A 21634-nucleotide genomic window follows, 5' to 3' on the forward strand; every position below is an offset into this window, starting at 1 on the left:
CTCCTGTAAAGCTTTTAAGACAACCAAATTGTCTTTGTATTGTGCAGGTATTCAAGTAGCCTGTCTGCCTCTGCACACTCCACCTCTAGGGGCAGGGCATAGTCAAACAAAAGGCAGCAGAAACCTCTGCAGACTTAAATGTCCCTGTCTGACAGCTTTGAAGAGAGGAGTGGTTCTCCCAGCACGCAGGTGGAGATCTGAGAACGGTCAGACTGCCTCCTCAAGTGGGTCCCTGACCCCCGAGTAGCCTAACTGGGAGGCAGCCCCCAGTAGGGACAGACTGACACCTCACATGGCCAGGTACTCCTCTGAGACGACACTTCCAGAGGAACGATCAGGTAGCAACATTTGCTGTTCACCAATATCCGCTGTTCTGCAGCCTCTGCTGCTGATACCCAGGCAAACAGGGTCTGGAGTGGACCTCCAGAAAACTCCAACAGACCTGCAGCTGAGGATCCTGACTGTTAGAAGGAAAACTAACAAACAGGACATCCACACCAAAACTCCAACTGTACGTCACCATCATCAAAGACCAAAGGCAGATAACACCACAAAGATGGGGAAAAAACAGAGCAGAAAAACTGGAAACTCTAAAAAGCAGAGCGCCTCTCCTCCTCCAAAGGAAGGCAGCTTCTCACCAGCAACAGAACAAAGCTGGACGGAGAATGACTTTGACGAGTTGAGAGAAGAAGGCTTCAGACGATAAAACTACTCCGAGCTAAAGGAGGAAGTTCGAACCCATGGCAAAGAAGTTAAAAACCTTGAAAAAAAATTAGACAAATGGTTAACTAGAACAACCGATGCAAAGAAGTCCTTAAAGGACCTGATGGAGCTGAAAACCATGGCACGAGAACTACATGATGAATGCACAAGCCTCAGTAGCTGATTCGATCAACTGGAAGAAAGGGTATCAGTGATGGAAGATGAAATGAATGAAATCAAGCGAGAAGAGAAGTTTAGAGAAAAAAGAATAAAAAGAAACGAACAAAGCCTGCAGGAAATATGGGACTATGTGAAAAGACCAAATCTACGTCTGATTGGTGTACCTGAAAGTGACGGGGAGAATGGAACCAAGTTGGAAAACACTCCGCAGAATATTATCCAGGAGAATTTCCCCAATCTAGCAAGGCAGGCCAACATTCAAATTCAGGAAATACAGAGAATCCCACAAAGATACTCCTCGAGAAGATCAACTCCAAGACACATAATTATCAGATTCACCAAAGTTGAAATGAAGGAAAAAATGTTAAGGCAGCCAGAGAGAAAGGTTGGGTTACCCACAAAGGGAAGCCCATCAGACTAACAGCTGATCTCTTGGCAGAAACTCTACAAGCCAGAAGAGAGTGGGGGCCAATATGCAACATTCTTAAAGAAAAGAATTTTCAACCCAGAATTTCATATCCAGCCAAACTAAGCTTCAAAAGTGAAGGAGAAATAAAATCCTTTACAGACAAGCAAATGCAGACAGATTTTGTCACCACCAGGCCTGCCCTAAAAGAGCTCCTGAAGGAAGGACTACAGATAGAAAGGAACAACGGTACCAGCCACTGCAAAAACATGCCAAATTGTAAAGACCATCGAGGCTAGGAAGAAAATGCATCAACTAACAAGCAAAATAACCAGCTAACATTGTAATGACAGGATCAAATTCACACATTACAACATTAACCTTAAATGTAAATGGGCTACATGCTCCAGTTAAAAGACACAGACTGGCAAACTGGATAAAGAGTCAAGACCCATCCTTTAGTGTGCTGTATTCCAGAAACCCATCTCATGTGCAGAGGCACACATAGGCTCAAAATAAAGGGATAGAGGAAGATCTACCAAGCAAATGGAAAACAAAAAAAGGCAGGGGTTGCAATCCTAGTCTCTGATAAAACAGACTTTAAACCAACGAAGATCAAAAGAGACAAAGAAGGTCATTACATAATGGCAAAGGGATCAATTCAACAAGAAGAGCTAACTATCCTAAATATATATGCACCCAATACAGGAGCACCCAGATTCATAAAGCAAGTCCTTAGAGACCTACAGAGAGACTTAGGCTCCCACACAGTAATAATGGGAGATTTTAAAACCCCAATGTCAACATTAGACAGATCAACGAGACAGAAAGTTAACAAGAATATCCAGGAATTGAAATCAGCTCTGCACCAAGCGGACCTAATAGACATCTACAGAACTCTCCATCCCAAATCAACAGAATATACATTCTTTTCAGCAACACACCACACCTATTCCAAAATTGACCACATAGTTGGAAGTAAAGCACTCCTCAGCAAATGTAAAAGAACAGAAATTGTAACAAACTGTCTCTCAGACCACAGTGCAATGAAACTAGAACTCAGGATTAAGAAACTCACTCAAAACCGCTCAACTACATGGAAACTGAACAACCTGCTCCTGAATGACTACTGGGTACATAACGAAATGAAGGCAGAAATAAACATGTTCTTTAAAACCAACGAGAACAAAGACACCACATATCAGAATCTCTGGGACACATTCAAAGCAGTGTGTAAAGGGAAATTTACAGCACTAAATGCCCACAAGAGAAAGCAAGAAAGATCTAAAACTGACACCCTAACATCACAATTGAAAGAACTAGAGAAGCAAGAGCAAACACATTCAAAAGCTAGCAGAAGGCAAGAAATAACTAAGATCAGAGCAGAACTGAAGGATATAGAGACACAAAAAACCCTTCAAAAAATCAATGAACCCAGGAGCTGGTTTTTTGAAAAGATCACCAAAATTGATAGAGTGCTAGCAAGACTAATAAAGAAGAAAAGAGAGAAGAATCCAATAGATGCAATAAAAATGATAAAGGGGATATCACCACTGATCCCACAGAAATACAAACTACCATCAGAGAATACTATAAACACCTCTACCCAAATAAACTAGAAAATCTAGAAGAAATGGATAAATTCCTCGACACATACACCCTCCCAAGACTAAACCAGGAAGAAGTTGAATCTCTGAATAGACCAATAACAGGCTCTGAAATTGAGGCAATAATTAATAGCATACCAACCAAAAACAGTCCAGGACCAGATGGATTCACAGCCGAATTCTACCAGAGTTACCAGGAAGAGCTGGTACCATTCCTTCTGAAACTATTCCAATCAACAGAAAAAGAGGGAATCCTCCCTAACTCATTTTATGAGGCCAGCATCATCCTGATACCAAAGCCTGGCAGAGACACAACAAAAAAAGAGAATTTTAGACCAATACCCCTGATGAACATCGATGCGAAAATCCTCAATAAAATACTGGCAAACCGAATCCAGCAGCACATCAAAAAGCTTATCCACCACGATCAAGTGGGCTTCATCCCTGGGATGCAAGGCTGGTTCAACATACACAAATCAATAAACATAATCCAGCATATAAACAGAACCAACGACAAAAACCACATGATTATCTCAATAGATGCAGAAAAGGCCTTTGACAAAATTCAACAACCCTTCATGCTAAAAACTCTCAATAAATTAGGTATTGATGGGACGTATCTCAAAACAATAAGAGCTATCTATGACAAACTCACAGCCAATATCATACTGAATGGGCAAAAACTGGAAGCATTCCCTTTGAAAACTGGCACGAGACAGGGATGCCCTCTCTCACCACTCCTATTCAACATAGTGTTGGAAGTTCTGGCCAGGACAATCAAGCAGGAGAAGGAAATAAAGGGTATTCAATTAGGAAAAAAGGAAGTCAAACTGTCCTTGTTTGCAGATGACATGATTGTATATCTAGAAAACCCCATCATCTCAGCCCAAAATCTCCTTAAGCTGATAGGCAACTTCAGCAAAGTCTCAGGATACAAAATCAATGTGCAAAAATCACAAGCATTCTTATACACCAACAACAGACAAACAGAGAGCCAAATCATGAGTGAACTCCCATTCACAATTGCTTCAAAGAGAATAAAATACCTAGGAATCCAACTTACAAGGGATGTGAAGGACCTCTTCAAGGAGAACTACAAACCACTGCTCAATGAAATAAAAGAGGACAAAAACAAATGGAAGAACATTCCATGCTCATGGATAGGAAGAATCAATATCATGAAAATGGCCATATTGCCCAAGGTAATTTATAGATTCAATGCCATCCCGATCAAGCTACCAATGACTTTCTTCACAGAATTGGAAAAAACTACTTTAAAGTTCATATGGAACCAAAAAAGGGCCCGCATTGCCAAGTCAATCCTAAGCCAAAAGAACAAAGCTGGAGGCATCACGTTACCTGACTTCAAACTATACTAGAAGGCCACAGTAATGAAAATGGCATGGTAGTGGTACCAAAACAGAGATCTAGACCAATGGAACACAACAGAGTCCTCAAAAATAATACCACACATCTACGATGATCTGATCTTTGACAAACCTGACAAAAACAAGAAATGGGGAAAGGATTCCCTATTTAATAAATGGTGCTGGGAAAACTGGCTAGCCATATGTACAAAGCTGAAACTGGATCCCTTCCTTACACCTTATACAAAAATTAATTCAAGATGGATTAAAGACTTAAATGTGAGACCTAAAACCATAAAAACCCTAGAAGAAAACCTAGGCAATACCATTCAGGACATAGGCATGGGCAAGGACTTCATGTCTAAAACACCAAAAGCAATGGCAACAAAAGCCAAAATATACAAATGGGATCTAATTAAACTAAAGAGCTTCTGCACAGCAAAAGAAACTACCATCAGAGTGAACAGGCAACCTACAGAGTGGGAGAAAATTTTTGCAATCTACTCATCTGACAAAGGGCTAATATCCAGAATCTAATATCCAGAATCTACAATGAACTCAAACAAATTTACAAGAAAAAAACAAACAACTCCATCAAAAAGTGGGCGAAGGATATGAACAGACACTTCTCAAAAGAAGACATTTATGCAGCCAAAAGACACATGAAAAAATGCTCATCATCACTGGCCATCAGAGAAAAGCAAATCAAAACCACAAAGAGATACCATCTCACACCAGTTAGAATGGCAATCATTAAAAAGTCAGGAAACAGGTGCTGGAGAGGATGTGGAGAAATAGGAACACTTTTACACTGTTGGTGGGACTGTAAACTAGTTCAACCATTGTGGAAGTCAGTGTGGCGATTCCTCAGGGATCTAGAACTAGAAATACCATTTGACCCAGCCATCCCATTACTGGGCATATGCCCAAAGGATTATACATCATGCTGCTATAAAGACACATGCACACATATGTTTATTGCGGCACTATTCACAATAGCAAAGACCTGGAACCAAGCCAAATGTCCAACAATGATAGACTGGATTAAGAAAATGTGGCACATATACACCATGGAATACTATGCAGCCATAAAAAATGATGAGTTCATGTCCTTTGCAGGGACATGGATAAAGCTGGAAACCATCATTCTCAGCAAACTATCACAAGGACAAAAAACCAAACACTGCATGTTCTCACTCATAGGTAGGAATTGAACAATGAGAACACATGGACACAGGAAGAGGAACATCACACACCGGGGCCTGTTGTGGGGTGGGTAGGGGGGAGGGATAGCATTAGGAGATATACCTAATGTTAAATGATGAGTTAATGGGTGCAGCACACCAACATGGCACATGTATACATATGTAACAAACCTGCACATTGTGCACATGTACCCTAAAACTTAAAGTATAAAAAAAAAAAAAGATGGACTATTGTATTCTTTCTGTGACATGCAGTACATGTGGCTGTAATCTTCAAAATCACTGTATCATAAATTTATATCTACTTTGTTATTCACTGCCACCCCTAGGTCTTTTTGACAATTTGATGACTTTCAGATCTTGTTCCCTTTGAATACTTATTTTGTTTTATTGTTATTCTCCTAATGCAGTAGTAGTTTCTATCTTGGAGGAAGAGAATCTAATTTTGTTATTTCCACTCCATATTTCTAAGCTCTCTGAGTACCTTTACCTTGCTTTTGCTGCCCTCACTGCTGTTTGCATCACCTCCTAATTTAATAGCATCTGTGAATTTCATTAACACGCTTTTCACTCCCTTTTCTACATCATTAATGCAGCAGCTGTATAAGACAGGACATAACACTGATCCTTGCAGCACCTAGACACATTCTCCAACTTGATACATTACCATTTATGGTTTATCAATATTTTTTATGGTTCTCCAGCTAGCTTTTAATCCATATGACTCTGCTTATATCCAGGACAACTTAAACTAATTGTACACAGATGTCATGAGATACTACATCAAACGCTTCACTAAATTTAAGAAAGACATCTACCATATTTTTTCATTTACTGATATTATATTTAAAAACATAATTTCAGACTAGCTTAATATTTATAATTCTAGTGATATATTTACTTCTCTTTCAATATTTGTACCATTATTTTCATATGAATACAGATGACACAATAATCTTTATCTTTAAACACTCCTTTTTTTATTTTGTAATTTTGGAATAACTTTAGACTTACAGAAAAGTTACAAAAACAGCAGAGTTCCCTTATGCCCCTCCCCACAACTTCCCCTAATATTAATATCTTCCAAAACCACAGTAAATTTATCAAAATTAAGAAATGAACATTGATATAATTCTCTGAACTAGACTTCATTTAGATGACACCTTTTCTCCCACTACTGTTCTTTTTCTGTTCCAAGATCCAATCTAGAATATCACACTGCATTTAGCGGTTATGCCTCCTTAGTCTCCCGTGATCTGGGACAGTTTCTCAGTCTTCCTTTATTTTCCATTACTATTATAGACTAAATATTTGTGGTTCCCCACCTCAAAATTCAGATGTTGAAGCCAATCCCCAGTGGTATCTGGAGGTGAAAACTTCAGGAGAAGATTAGGTCATAAGGGAGGTGTCCTCATGAATGGGATTAAGGACCTTATAAAAGTGACAGAGAGTTCCTTTGTCTCTTTGGCCAAATGAGGTTATAGCAAGAAGGAAGAGGTCTACGAACTAGGAAGCAGGCTCTCAACAGACAGCAAATCTGCTGATGTCTCAATCTTAGGCTTCCCGGCCTCCAAAACTGTGAGAAATAAGTTTTTGAAGTTTATAGGTCACCCAGTCTATGGTATTTCATTATAGCAGCCAAAATGGACTAAGACAATTACCTTGACACCTCAGAAGAAGTCAGGTATTTTGTAGAATGTCCCTCAATATGGGTTTGCCTGATGTTTCTCCTAAGACTAAAGCTATGAAAAGACTACTACAAAGACAAAATACCATCCTCACTGCATATGAGGGTATATGGTATTAACATGACTTATCACTGGTGATGTTAACTTTGATCAATTGATTAAGGCAGTGTCTGCCAGGTTTCTCCAAGTTAGAATTTCTCCCTTTTCTCACTCTATTTCATGTATTCTCAGTGGGGACTGTTAAAATGCCACGGAAGGAAAAAAACTGGTTCTTGGTGGGCAAAAATAACTTACTATTTTATGCATAAAACATGGATACTCATATAGCAAAACACATATACAGAATATTTGTGGCATTAATATTTCACTGGGGCAGGGAGGATGTTAGAAAAAAATTTCTAAAGAAGCTCCTGCATGTCTGTGTTTGGGAAGGAGGAGGAGGTAATAACAGAAAAAAATACTATTTTATTCACTGGAAGCAAGTCACTAAGCACAGACCACAGCTCAAGGGGACGAGAATTATGCTCTCCCTTCTGGTGGAGGGAGTAGTTACATACATATTTGGGATTTTTCCGTAAGAACATTCTTTTTTAAAAGTCATCATTTTGGTACCTTTTCTGTCACTAGTTTGGGTCTGTGTTTCTTTACTACTCTGGATTTTCCAAGAAGCAAATGCCAAGATGAGACTAGATATGCAAAAAGATTTATTAGGAGACTTACCTATAAAAGATGAAGGAGGGGCAGGAAGAGAAGACAAGAGAGCCTTCAAGACTGTGACACAGTTTTGTTACTTGTGATGGAGAAAGGGAAGGAAGGAGGATTGGGTAGGAAGGGTCTCAGACTGCAGCACATTTCTACAAAAGTTTTGGCCCAGCTGATGGGGAGTCCCTAAGCCAAAGTGTCTCATTAAAGGGTCCTGCATTTCACAAGAAAGAGCCTGCATTAGAACTCCTACCATACACAGTCACTGCCTAGAAAGACCATTTACAACCACAGTCTTGGCACAAAGTTGGGGGTAAGTTCTAAAGGGCAGCAACTGTAGCCATTAGTCAATTATGCTCCCTGCAGCTGGAGATCTAAGCAGTATATTTTCATGCCCATAGTCCCTAATTTTATAGTCTTATGGAGACACTAGAAATTATTTTTTTAAGATTGTCTAACTCTTTTTCCCATTCTAGGTAGTATCTTTACTTTTCTAAATATAGCTGGGTACAATTTTAAAAACCAGTAATTTCTTAGAAACCACCCCTTTATTTTTCCATTTAAAAATACTGCTTTAGTAACTGCTGGCTTTCATAAATAGTGGCATATCTTAAATGAGATAACCCCTCTGATAATAACAATTATAAACCCTTCCTAAAATATAGGAAGACAACTATTTGAAGGCACTGTGGAGCAATCAAAAGCAGACAGAAACTGAAGGTGATATGACCCTTGAAAGAAGGAAAGCCAGGTCGGGCATGGTGGCTCATGCCTGTAATCCCAGTACTTTGGGAGGCCAAGGTGGGAGGATCGCTTGAGCTCAGGAGTTTGAGACCAGCCTGGCCAACATGGTGAAACCCCTTCTCTACTAAAAATACAGAAATTAACCGGGCGTGATGGAGCATGCCTGTAATCCTAGCTATCTGGATGACTGAGGCAGGAGAATCGCTTGAACCCGGGAGGTGGAGGCTGAAGTGAGCTGAGTTGTGCCACTGCACTCCAGTCTAGGCGACAGAATGAGACCCTGTCTCAAAAAAAAAAAAAAAAAAAAAGAAGGGAAGCAGTAGATGATACCTACATTTATCTTGACTTTTAAAGTGAGGTTATTCCCCAGTTTGCATGGTACACAGGGAATAAAGCTTACACAGAAGGCAGCAGCTTCTCATCTGAGGAGTCGGAACTTAGAGTCTGAGGCTGCTGATGCAGCTGGAGTAAGAGGGAGGAAATCTTCAGGAAGGGGAAGTCACGGGGTGAGGGGGAACAGGGGTTGCTTCAAAATCTGACTCCTGAACTGTGTACATGTAGGGCAAGACCCAAGAAACCTAGAGAAAAACAACAGTGAAAAAAAAGGAATAGCTAAGCAGAAATTTTAGCAGCTTCCAAATGATGAATCAGTTTAGAGGGTGAATCCCTTTAAGTTGGAAGGATATATATAACACTAGACTTTCTAGAAACCCCAGAAGAAGCATACTGTAAGAGTATGGTTTATGCCTCAGAATAAGGGAAAAACTGAAGTAGATTAAATTTGAACAAAGCCTAAAACCAAGCCTCCACAGAATCAAGAAAATCTATCAGTAAATTAACTACCTGCTGGAACAAAATTAAAAACACTCTTCTAAGATAACAAAACCAAGAATGTCATAAACATATTACTTACAATAGTAATATGTAGTCAAAAAATTATAAGAGAAAAAGCAAGAAAGTATGACCCACAGTCAAAGGAAAACAGTGAATAGAAACAGAATCACTGACAATTGCGATGTCAGGATTAATAGATAAGTACTTTAATGCAGCTATAATTCATATATATGATAAATGATGTACAAGAAAAGGAGGATATAATGAGCGAAAATATAAGGAATTTCAGTAGCAACTAAAAACTGAAAATAAAAATCAAATGGAAATCCTGGAACTGAAAAAGACAGTATCTGAAATGATTAAAGAAAAGAAAACCGCTATAAAGTTAACAGCAGATTGGACAATGTAAAAGAAAGGCTCAGTGCACCTGAAGACAACCGAATAGAAATTATCTAAACTAAAGCACATAGAGAAAAAAGATTAGAAAAAATTAACAGATCCTCAATGACAGATGTATTCAAGATTAGGCTATCTAACATATTTATAAATTGGACTCCCCGAGAGAAAGGAGAAAGAGAATGGGGTAAAGTTTTGATAAAATATTGGTCAAAATTTCCAGAGCTGGTTTAAAACATAAACCTGTACATCCAAGATGGACAGTAAATCCCAAGCAGGATAAATGGAAATAAAATCACAGCTAGGCACATCACAGTCAAATGGATGATAACCAAAGATAAAAAAGAAATCTTGGCCGGGCGCAGTGGCTTATACCTGTAATCCTGGCATGTTGGGAGGCCAAGGCGGGCGGATCACGATGTCAGGAGATCGAGACTATCCTGGCAAACACTGTGAAACTTCATCTCTACTAAAAATACAGAAAATCGGCCGGGTGTGGTGGCAGGTGCCTATAGTCCCAGCTAGTTGGGAGGCTGAGGCAGGAGAATGGCATGAACCCGGGAGGCGGAGCTTGCAGCGAGCCGAGATCGCGCCACTGCACTCCAGCCTGGGTGACACAGCGAGACTCCATCTCAAAAAAAATCTTAAAAGTAGCCAGAGAACCAAAAATTATACAGAGGAACAACAAGAATGATGACTCGCTTCTCATTAGAAACAACAAAGAACAGAAGATAATGCAACAATATCTTTATTTTAAAGTCACCCTAATATTCTATAGTCAATGAAAATATCCTTCAAAAATGGTGAAATAGACATGTTCAGATAAATGAAAGCTGAGCTAATGTGATACTAACAGACTTGCACTACAAAATTTGCTAAAGAAAGTTTTTTATCTGGAAGGGAATACTGTATGAAAATTCATATCTATGGGAAAGAATACAAAGAATTAAAATAGTAAATATATGGTAAATAGACATTATTTCTTTCTTTTCTTACATTCTTTAAAAGTCAGTTGACTTTTCAAAAAATGATGCTGGGAAAACTGGGTAGCCACATGCAGAAGAATGAAGCTGGACCCTTACCTTATACCATATACAAAAATTAACTCAAAATGGATTAAAGGCCTAATTATAAGTGCTAAAGTTATAAATCACTTAGAAGAAAAGATAGAGGAAAAACTTCATGACATTGTATTTGGCAATAATTTCTTAGAAACAATACCAAAAGCACAGGTAACAAAAGTAAAAGCAGATAAATTGGACTGTATCAAAATTAAAAACTTCTCTGCATGAAAGGACACAATAGAGTGCAAAGGCAACATACAGAATTGAAGAACATATCTGCAAATAATCTAATAAAGCATTAATATGCAGAATAAAGAACTCCAACAACTCAACAACAACAAAACAACCAACAGCCTAATTTTAAAATGAGCAAATTACTTGAATAGACATTTCTCCAAAGAAGATATGCAATGGCCTAGAAGCATATTAAAAGATATTCAAAATCACTAACTGGGGAAATGCAAATCAAAATCGCAACACCCATTAGAATAGCTACTATGACAAAAAATAGAAAATAAATAAGAGCCTTAAAAAGAAAAAATTGTGACACATGCTGTAACATGGATGAACCTTGAAGACATTAGGCTAAGTGAAATAAGCCAGTCACAAAAAAGGCAAATACTTTTGATTATATTTATACTGGGCACCTAGGGTACCGAAATACCGAAATCACAGAGATCAAGTCAGAATGGTGACTGCCACGTGTTGGAGGAAAGGGAATAGGGAGCTGTTGTTTAATGGGTATAGAGTTTCAGTTTTGCAGGATGAAGAGCTCTAGAGATTGGTAGCACAACAAGGTAAATGTATTTAACACTATTGAACTGTATGACTAAAACTGATTAAGGTGGTTAATTTTATATTATGTGTATTCTACCATAATTAAAAAAAAATTGATGATTTTTTTTTCTTTTTTGAGACAGAGTCTCACTTTGTTGCCCAAGCTGGAGTGCAGTAGTGCAATCTGAACTCACTTCAACCTCTGCCTCTCACATTCAAGTGATTCTCCTGCCTCAGCCTCCCAAGTAGCTGGGACTACAGGTGTGCACCACCACACCAGGCTAATTTTTCTATTTTTAGTAGAGATGGGGTTTTACCACGTTGGCCAGGCTGGTCTCGAACTCCTGCCCTCAGGTGATCCACCTGCCTCAGCCTCCCAAAGTGCTGGGATTACAGGCGTGAGCCACCAAGCCTGGCCAAAATAATGACTTTAAGCAAAAATAATAATATACTGTGGAGTTTATAACATACATAGATGTAAAATATATCACAAAAGCATAAAACATGAAAGAGAAGTAAACAGAATTATACCATTGTAAGGTTCTTGCATTGTAAGTAAGGCAGCATATCATTAATTCAAGGTATAATGTGGTAACATAAGTACATATATTGTAATCTCTAAAGCAATCAATAAAAAACAAACCCTATGGCCAAAAAAAAAAGAAATCAAAAAATACATTTTTAACCTAAAAGAAAACAGGAAAGATGAAACAAAGGGACATAAAATAGATGGGACATACAGAATATAAATACCAAGATGGTGGACTTAAATTCAAACAAATTAGCAATTAAATGCAAATTGTCTGAACACATCAATTGAAAAATGCTGCATTTTATTTTTATAGACAAGGTCTTGCTCTTATATCCAGGCTGGTGTGCAATGGTGTGATCATAGCTCACTGCAGCCTCAACCTCGTGGGCTCCAGCAATCTTCCCGCCTCAGCCTCCAGAGTAGCTGGGACTACAGGTGCACACCCTCACACCCAGCAAATTTTTTTTTATTATTATGTTTTTGTAAAGTTGGGTGTCTCACTTTGTTGTTCAGGCTGGTCTTGAACTCCTAAGCTCAAGCAATCCTCCCATCTTGGCCTCTCAAAGTGCTGGGATTACAGGGATGAGCCATGCTTTGCCTGGCCCAAATTGCTGCTTTTAGAAAATACAGTGACAAATATTAACAGTCCCATTTGAAAACTCCTTCTAAAAACAGTGTTTTAATGTAAAAATTTGAATTATAGAAATGATGCCCTCTATACTTCAGATAGCTCTGATCTTCCCATATATCACAGTTATATACAAAAGAAATGTGCATTAATATATATTCTATTATTGTTATCTGCATTATGGATGTTTAAAATGCTTCCAATGAGACCTACTATCAATAGCACTGCTCCGAGGTAAAAAGATAATGATACAAAACCAAGAAAATGTCTATTAAATGGGTTGTTTTTCGGAGAACTTTTGTCACCAATGAACCTTTGTTTTTTGTTTTGTTTTGGTTTCGTTTGAGATACGGTATCACTCTGTCACCCAGGCTGGAGTGCAATGGCACCATCACAGCTCACCGCAGCCCCAACCTCCCAGGCTCAAGCAAGCCTCCACCTCAGCCCCTTTTGCCCCACCATCCCACAAAACCTGGGACTGCAGGTGCATGCTACCCTGCCTGGCTAATTTTTGAACTTTTTGTAGAGATGGGCTTTCGCCACGTTGCACAGGCTGGTCTTTAACTCCTGGGCTCAAGTGATTCACCCGCCTCAGCCTCCCGAAGTGCTAGGATTACAGGCATCAGCCACTGCGCCCGGCCAACCTTAACCTTTTCATCTAAATTGTGTCTCACTCTTTTCTCCAACTGTTTCTATAGTCTGTCTCTTTTTAGTTCTATGGATTTTACAGAGACAGAGTGTAAAAAGACAGATTATCTAAACTTCTTATGAAAACTGTTTATATATAAAGCCAGCTTGTAGAACCAAGTTCACATTAGCAAAAAGATTTTTTAAATGGGTATATGAAAGAAGGAAACAGGGAACTAAAGCATTTCCCATATATATTACTATATAATCACTCCCTCCTTTTTTATAAATTCCTATATATCATTAAAATAATGTTTGGTGGACCCTTGTATTCCTTCACAAATATTTTGTCATATTATAATTGGTTCTCATCTTGGTGCTGCTGAAATCATAGACTAGCTAATCCAGATAGAAAGTAAGTGGAAAATAACTTTTTAACTGATTTTTTTAAGCCTAGAAAGCAAAGTTTTATAAGTTAGGTATAGTAATGCTTCTGTCCCAAGATAAAATTCACCTTAAGAAAGTAGCTAGTTTGCATGTCATTTACGTTTTTGATCTGTCTCAAGTAATCCTGATAATCCTAGACATTTTCTTTTTTTTTTGAGACAGGGCCTCACACTGTTGCCCAGGCTGGAATGCAGTGGCACCATCATGACTCTCTGCAGCCTTAACCTCCTGGGCTCAGGCAATCCTCCTGTTCCAGCCTCCAGAGTAGCTGGGATAACAGGCATGTGCCACCACTCCAGGCTAATTTTTATATTTATTTTTGAAGATACAGGGTCTTGCTATGTTGCCCAGGCTGGTCTCAAACTCTTGCAAGGCTCAACAGATCCTGTACGTTCTGTCTCCCAAAGTGTTGGGATTACAGCTGTAAACCACTGCACCTGGCCTAGTATTTGCCATTTTTAGCTGTGACACTTCAATAACTTTGTCAGTAGCAGCAACACTACAGAATGAAACAGGTTTTTTAAAAGACTGACAAAAAATGAAATTGGAATTAGTTTGTCTAATAAACGATGGCAATGATGTATCTGATGGATAGCAATGGGAAGTAACCAAGAAGTTTCAGGAGACACTTGACTCTCCTTTACAGTCAAATACTCCTTCAAAAAGGAATGGTAAATATTCTTTTATGCATAATAATAGCTATGGTAGAAACCCATTTCCCCCTTATTAATAGAACACCAATGTTATTTAGACATCCACCCTTTAAAAAAATGATACAACAAAAAACTTGGAGATAAACTGATTTGTGTAAACCCATCCCCTAGGTAATTCATAACCCCACTCTCTTCACCAGTAATCATTCAGGAGGTGGGGATATGACTCAGTCAATCAGTTAGGAAGGGAAGTATGCTAGAAGGCTTCTGGGAAAGATCTCCTTGTTCTTAACAAGAAACTCAGGTAAAGAGATGCTTTTCTTTGTTTTTCTGGATGCCGTTTTGACTGGATTTGAAGACTGAAACTGCAGCAGTCACCTTGTGACCATAAGGTTACCTAGTCTGAGGACAACGACTACCTCTTTGAGGATAGCAGACTGGAACAATAGAGATCTGGATTCTGATGAAGTCACTGAACATCTGAAATAACCAATTTGGGAGCTGTCCAACTTTGAAACTTATTAGAGAAATGTTTTCCAAATATTTAAGTAATTTTGAGTTAAATTAATCATGGATGAAATTACCCATATTTTTTACTTACTAGGTATCTGGCATTGTGCTAAGTGTTCCACCTGTGCCACTTAATACAATAAACATGTAAGATTGTTACTACAATGCCCATTTAACACGAGGAAACTTTGTTTTATACAGTTTAACTACATCACCCACAGACACATAGCTAGTAAATGGCACAACTGAGAATCCAACACTTTTTTAAAGTTAGGGTCTTAGCTACAGTAGTTCTTGAGGTACTGGATCAATGTTATTTAATCATTAATTCTACAAAAAATTACTGACAACAGATTATGAGCTATGTACTGTGTCAATTTCCTGAAAATTGTCTTCAGATTTTTCAAGTTTTTTTTTGTTTTGTTTTTGTTTTTGTTTTTGTTTTTTTAGAAAAAGCAGTATCTTAACTTAGACTGTACATGAGAACAAATATTAAGGCAACCAAACAAATAGGCTTGGTAATAGTGTTTTCTATTTGGTAAGGAATACCTTCAGTAGGTAAGTAATCTGCATTACTTATTTCAGTAGCTTTAGGTTTAGAGTATCTTGGAAAGCAACGTAGATTGCAAGGATCTGTGTTATGGGTTAATCTGCATCTGCTGGGATATACAGGAAGGTTACCTTTGACTGAAGGGAATTCTCAGGTGTGTAGCAGCAATCTCACGTTCAAAGTAACATTAATTCCAATTGCAATTATGATGTGCTTAAGAGCTTACTTAGAAATCACCAATTGCTAAAAATAAACAAATATTTACTGAGTATTTGACTAAGTACATAGTGCTTTATGTAGGAGATACAAAACAAATATGAGCTATGAAATATTAGTATGTATAGGAGTGCATATACTGGTTTGGGAGATGAAATTAACGCCCACAAAATAAGAGCAAAATGCAAGGAAGTATATAATTAAACAATTATATAACGAAAATAAGGACTTCAGAAAAAAGATTATAATCGTCAAGTGAATATCTACATACCAACTTACAATTTTCAAAAAGCTCTTACACTGTGTCATTTGATGTCCGCCAAACTGTATGAACATAGAAAAAGCCAATTAATATTCAATCAATAATGACAACTGCCATTAATGATAACCTGAAGTGTATCAGACACTGTGAAACACTTTACATTCACTCATTCTCATTTTATCCTTACAAGATTTCCATGTGGTAGGTACTATTGTCCCCATTTCCAGATGCTGACATTGAGTTAAAATTAATTGCTTGAGAACATACAACTAATTCACACAACTAATTTACACAGTTGGTTCTTAACACTAGCATCAAAGTTGATAACAGTATCAAAGTTGAGAGTTCTACTGAATTTTGCCAGTACTATGAAATAACGAATCTCCAAAACCTATAACTATCTCATCTCTAAAGAAATCTTGTCCTTATTTTGTCTGAAATAAATTTTAGCAAATCTAAACGTCACTGAAACATCACATAGCTCATCGTGAAGAAATTTTTTAAATGTAGGTTACTATGAAAGAGCCACTGACAGATCTTTATCACATGAAATCTTCATTTTCCACCTTTGAGGTAGTTAGATTGGTACTGAATACAAGGGGAACTCAAGCCTCTCTTGTAGATAGTTGTTGATGAGAAGGTAACATCACACAAATTTAGGGGTTTCTTTCCTCCTGCAGCACAGCCTATCTCATCCTGACTAATGAAAAGGTAATATTTTGTTTTTAGAGTTACTTCAATACATAACGTCAAATAGGTAATTTGAATCACCCTGTTTGCGCAGTACAACAGTTATGTACTTTGTTTCTATTGGACCTCAAGGTTTACTATCACCAAGACATTCAATATTCTGGACTCTCAGTGTCAGAACCCCAGCTCAACCAAGTCTAATCAACCCCAAAAAGCTAGGCCTGTTACCAAATTCTCCTGAGAATGACTTGTTATTTGAAAAGCACTCATTAAATTATAAAATTAACAGCAGAATACTAGAATATTCCTGATGCCTGGTCAGTATGTTTTATTCTTTTGAGACAGAGTCTCACACTGTCACCTGGGCTGGAGCGCAGTGGCGCGATCTTGGCTCACTACAACCTCTGCCTCCCAGGTTCAAGCGATTCTCCTGCCTCAGCCTCCCAAGTAGCTGGGATTACAGGAGCCGCCACCATGCCCAGCTAATTTCTTGCATTTTTAGTAGACACAGAGTTTCACCACGTTGGCCAGATGGTCTCAAACTCCTGACCTTGTGATTTGCCAGTCTTGGCCTCCAAAGATGCTGGGATTACAGGCATGAGCTACCGAAAAATCTATTTGGAAAACCCAAATAAGATTGAAAGATAAAGAATTTGAACCAAAAAAACCTAAGGGTTTTCTCATTAACTGTTAGGTTAGAGTAGTGATTCTCAAAAATAGTAACTACACTGAATTCTTATTCATATATATACATAATATAGTTTGATTGTGGAAAAAAGTTTATAACACAAAATTTACCACTATAACTGTCTTTAAGTGTATGATTTGGTGGCATTAAGTACATTCACAATGTTGTACAATCATCACCACTATCTATTTCCAGAACATTATTATCCAAAACAGAAACTCTGTACCTGTAAATAGTAACTCTCCATTCCCCCTCCTCACCCTGCAGCCCCTGGTAATCTACTTTGTCTTTATGAGTCATACAAATTTTGAATCATACAATATTTGTCCTTTTGTTTATGGCATTTCAACTAGCATATTTTCAAAGTCCATTCATGTTATAGCACATATCAACAACTTTATTATTTCTGTGGCTGAATATTCCATTCTATGGGTATACCATGTTTTGTTTATCCATTCATGTGTTGATGGACAATTGGGTTGTTTCCACATTTTGGTTATTGTGAACAGTGCTGTTGTGAACACTGGTGTACAACTATCTCTTTGGGTATATACCTAAGAGCGCAACTGGTATGTTTAACATTTCGAGTAATTACCAAGCTGTTTTCACAGAATCTGTATCATTTTACAGTCCTACCAGCAATGCACGAGGGTTCTAATTTCTCTGTATTCTTGCTAACATTTGTGATTTTCCCTCTTTTAAAGTAATAGCTACCCTAATGGGTTTGAAGAAGTATCTTATTGCTTTTAATTTGCATTTCTCTCATTACTAACAGAGTTTAGCATCTTTTCATATGCTTATTGGCTATTTGCATATCTTCTTTGGAGAAATGTGTATTCAAGTCCTTTGCCCATTTGAAAATTGGGTTTGTCTTTCTGTTGTTGACTTGCAGCAATTCTTTACATATTTTAGATGGTACACCTCATCAGATACATGGTTTGCAAATATTTTCTATTCTGTGGGTTGTCTTTTCACTCTTGATAGTATTCTTCGATGCACAAAAGTTTTTACTTATGATAAAGTCCAATTTATCTATTTTTTCCTTTTGTTTTGAGTGCTTTGGGTGTCATATTTAAGAAATCATTGCCAAATCCAAGGTTATGATAATCTGTCCCTATGTTTTCTTCTAAAAGGTTTACAGTTTTAGCTCTAAAATTTAGTCCTTTAATCCATTTTAAATTTTGGATACAGTGTAAGGTAAGAGTCCAGACTTGTGCTTTTGCACGTGATATCCAGTTTTGCTAATACTATTTGTTGAAAAGACTCTATTTTCCCCATGGAATATCTTGGCACCTTTGAAAAAAATCATTTAACCATGTATGTGAGGGTTTATTTACGTGCTCTCGCTTCTGCTTCATTGGTCTATATGTCTATCCTTATGCTAGTATCAAACTGTTTTGGTTACTGTAGCTTGTCCCTCAACTTTTTCAAGATTATTTTGATTATTCAGGGTCTCATGAAATTCCATATTAATTTCAGGATGAGTTTTTCTACTTCTATTAAAAAAACACCATTGGGATTTTTTATAGAGATTAAACTGAATCTATAGATTGCTTTGGGTAGTACTGCTAACTTAACAATATTAAGTTTTCCAATCTATGAACATGAGATGTCTATTTGTCTAATTTCTTTCAGCAAGATTTGCAGTTTTTAGAATACAATCTTGTGCCTCCATGATTAAATTTATTCCTAAATATTTTATGTTAATGTTTTGGGTGCTATTGTAAATGGAATTGTTTTCTTGTCAGGTTGTTAATTGCTAGTGCATAGAGGTGCATAGAGGTACAGTTATGCATCGCATAATGACATTTTTGCCAACAATGGACCACATATATGATGTTGGTCCCACAAGATTATAACGGAGCTAAAAATTCCTATTGCTAACTTAATGTCATAGTGCAATGTATTACTCATGTTTGTGGTGATGGTGGTATTAAAAAATCTGCATAGCCAATCATACAGAAGTGAAGAGTAATGTGCAAGGCCTTCACATTCACTCACCACTCACTGACTCACCCAGAGCAATTTCCAATCCTGCAAGCTCCTTTCATGTTAAGTGTCCTATACAGGTGTACCATTATCTTTTGTGCCTTTTTACTGTACTTTCTCTGTTTACGTTTAGATACACAAATACCATTGTATAACAATTGCCTGCAGTATACAGTACTGTAACATTCTGTACAAGTTTGTAGCCTAGGAGGAATAGGCTGTACCACTTAGGTTTGTGTAAATATACTCTATGATGTTTACACAAAGACAAAATTGCCTAACAATGCATTTCTGAGAATGTATCCTTGACACTAAGTGACTCATGACTGTATAACTGACTTCTGAGTATGAATTTTGTATCCTACAACTTTGCTGAATTAGTTTATTACATCTAACAAAGTGTGTGTGTGTGTGTGTGTGTGTGTGTGTGTGGATTCTTTTGGGTTACATATGATTACATCATCAGTGAATAAAGATAGTTTTACTTCTTTCTTTTTCTTACCTAATTGCTCAGGACAGAACTTCCACTACTATGTTGAATACAAGTGGTAAATGTGGGTATCCTTGTCTTGTTCCTGATTTCAGGGGAAAAGCTGCCAATCTTTCACCACTGAGTATAATGCCGGCTATAAGCTTCCACAAATGGCCTTTATCATGCTAAGCACTTTTTTTTTTTTTTTTTTTTTTGAGACAGGGTCTCATTTGTCACCCAGGCTGAAGTGCAGTGGCACAATCTTGGCTACAGGCATGCACCATCAGGGCTGGCTAATTCCTTTTTTTCTTTTTTTGGTAGAGACAGTGTTTTACCATGTTGCCCAAGCTGGTCTTGAACTCATGAGCTCAAGTGATCTCCTCACCTCGGCATCCCAAAGTGCTGGGATTACAGACGTGAATCACCACACCTGGTCTGAGTACACTCCTTTCTACTCCTAGTTTACTCAATGTTTTTCATCGTGGGATGTTTCCAGATTTTTCAAGTACTTTTCTACATAAATTAAGAAGATCATGCAATTTTATTTCTTTATTAATGGGGTATATAAAATGATTAAATTACCTATGTTGGTCCACCCTAACTTTTTTGGGATAAATCCCACTAGGTCATAGTGCATAATCTTTTAAACAGGCTGCTGGATTTGGTTTGCTAGTATTTTGTTGAGGATTCCTGCATTTATATTCATAATGAATATAGTCCTATAGTTTTTTGTAATATCTTTGCCTGGCTTCAGTATCAGGGTAATGCTAGCCTCATGAGTTAGAAAGTGTTTCCCACCTCTTCAATTTTTTTGGAAGGATTTTTGTTAACTCTTAAATATTTGGTAGAATTCATCAGTAAAGTCATGTGATCCTGGGCTTCTCTTTGTTGGAGGATTTTTTTTATTTTGATTCAATCTCTTGTTACAGGACTATTCAGTTTCTATTTCTTCTGTGATCAGTTTTGGTACTTTGCATCTTTCTAGGAACATGGCCATTTCAACTAGGTTATCCAATTTGTTAGCATAATATTTGTTGGTATACAACTTTTCATAGTACTCTCTCACAATCCTTTTTCATTTCTGTAAAGTTAGCAGTAATGTCCCCATTTTCATTTGATTTTAATAATTTGAGTTCTTTTTTTCTTAGCCAGTCTAGTTAAAGGTTTATCAATTTTATCTTTTCAAAGAACCAGGTTTTGCTTTGTTAATTTTTCTGTCTTTCTATTCTCCATTTCTCTCTGTTCTCATATTTATTATTTTCTCCCTTCTAGCTTTGAGTTTAGTTTGCTCCTTTTTTACTCATTCCTTAAGGTATGTACTTAGGTTATTGGAGCTCTTTCTTCTTTTTAAATGGAGACATTTATAGCTATAAAATTTCCTCTTAGCACTGCTTTCCCCACATCCATAATTTCTGGCATATTGTGTTTTAGTTTTGTCTCAAAGGATTTTCTAATTTCCCTTGTGATATTTTTCTTCTCATTTCTTTCCAAAGAGGGAAGCCCTTGTGATTTCTTCCTTGACCTATTTGTTATACAGCAGTTTGTTTTCTGAATGTTGCATAGTTGTGAATTTTCCAGTTTGCTTTCTATCAGAGATTTCATTTTTCTTTTCTCTTTTTTTTTTTTTGAGACACAGTCTCACTCTGTCGCCCAGGGTGGAGTGCAGGGGTGTGATCTCAGCTCACTGCAAGCTCCACC

The sequence above is a fragment of the Pongo pygmaeus genome, chromosome 18 (assembly GCF_028885625.2).
Source record: "Pongo pygmaeus isolate AG05252 chromosome 18, NHGRI_mPonPyg2-v2.0_pri, whole genome shotgun sequence".
NCBI lineage: Eukaryota > Metazoa > Chordata > Mammalia > Primates > Hominidae > Pongo > Pongo pygmaeus.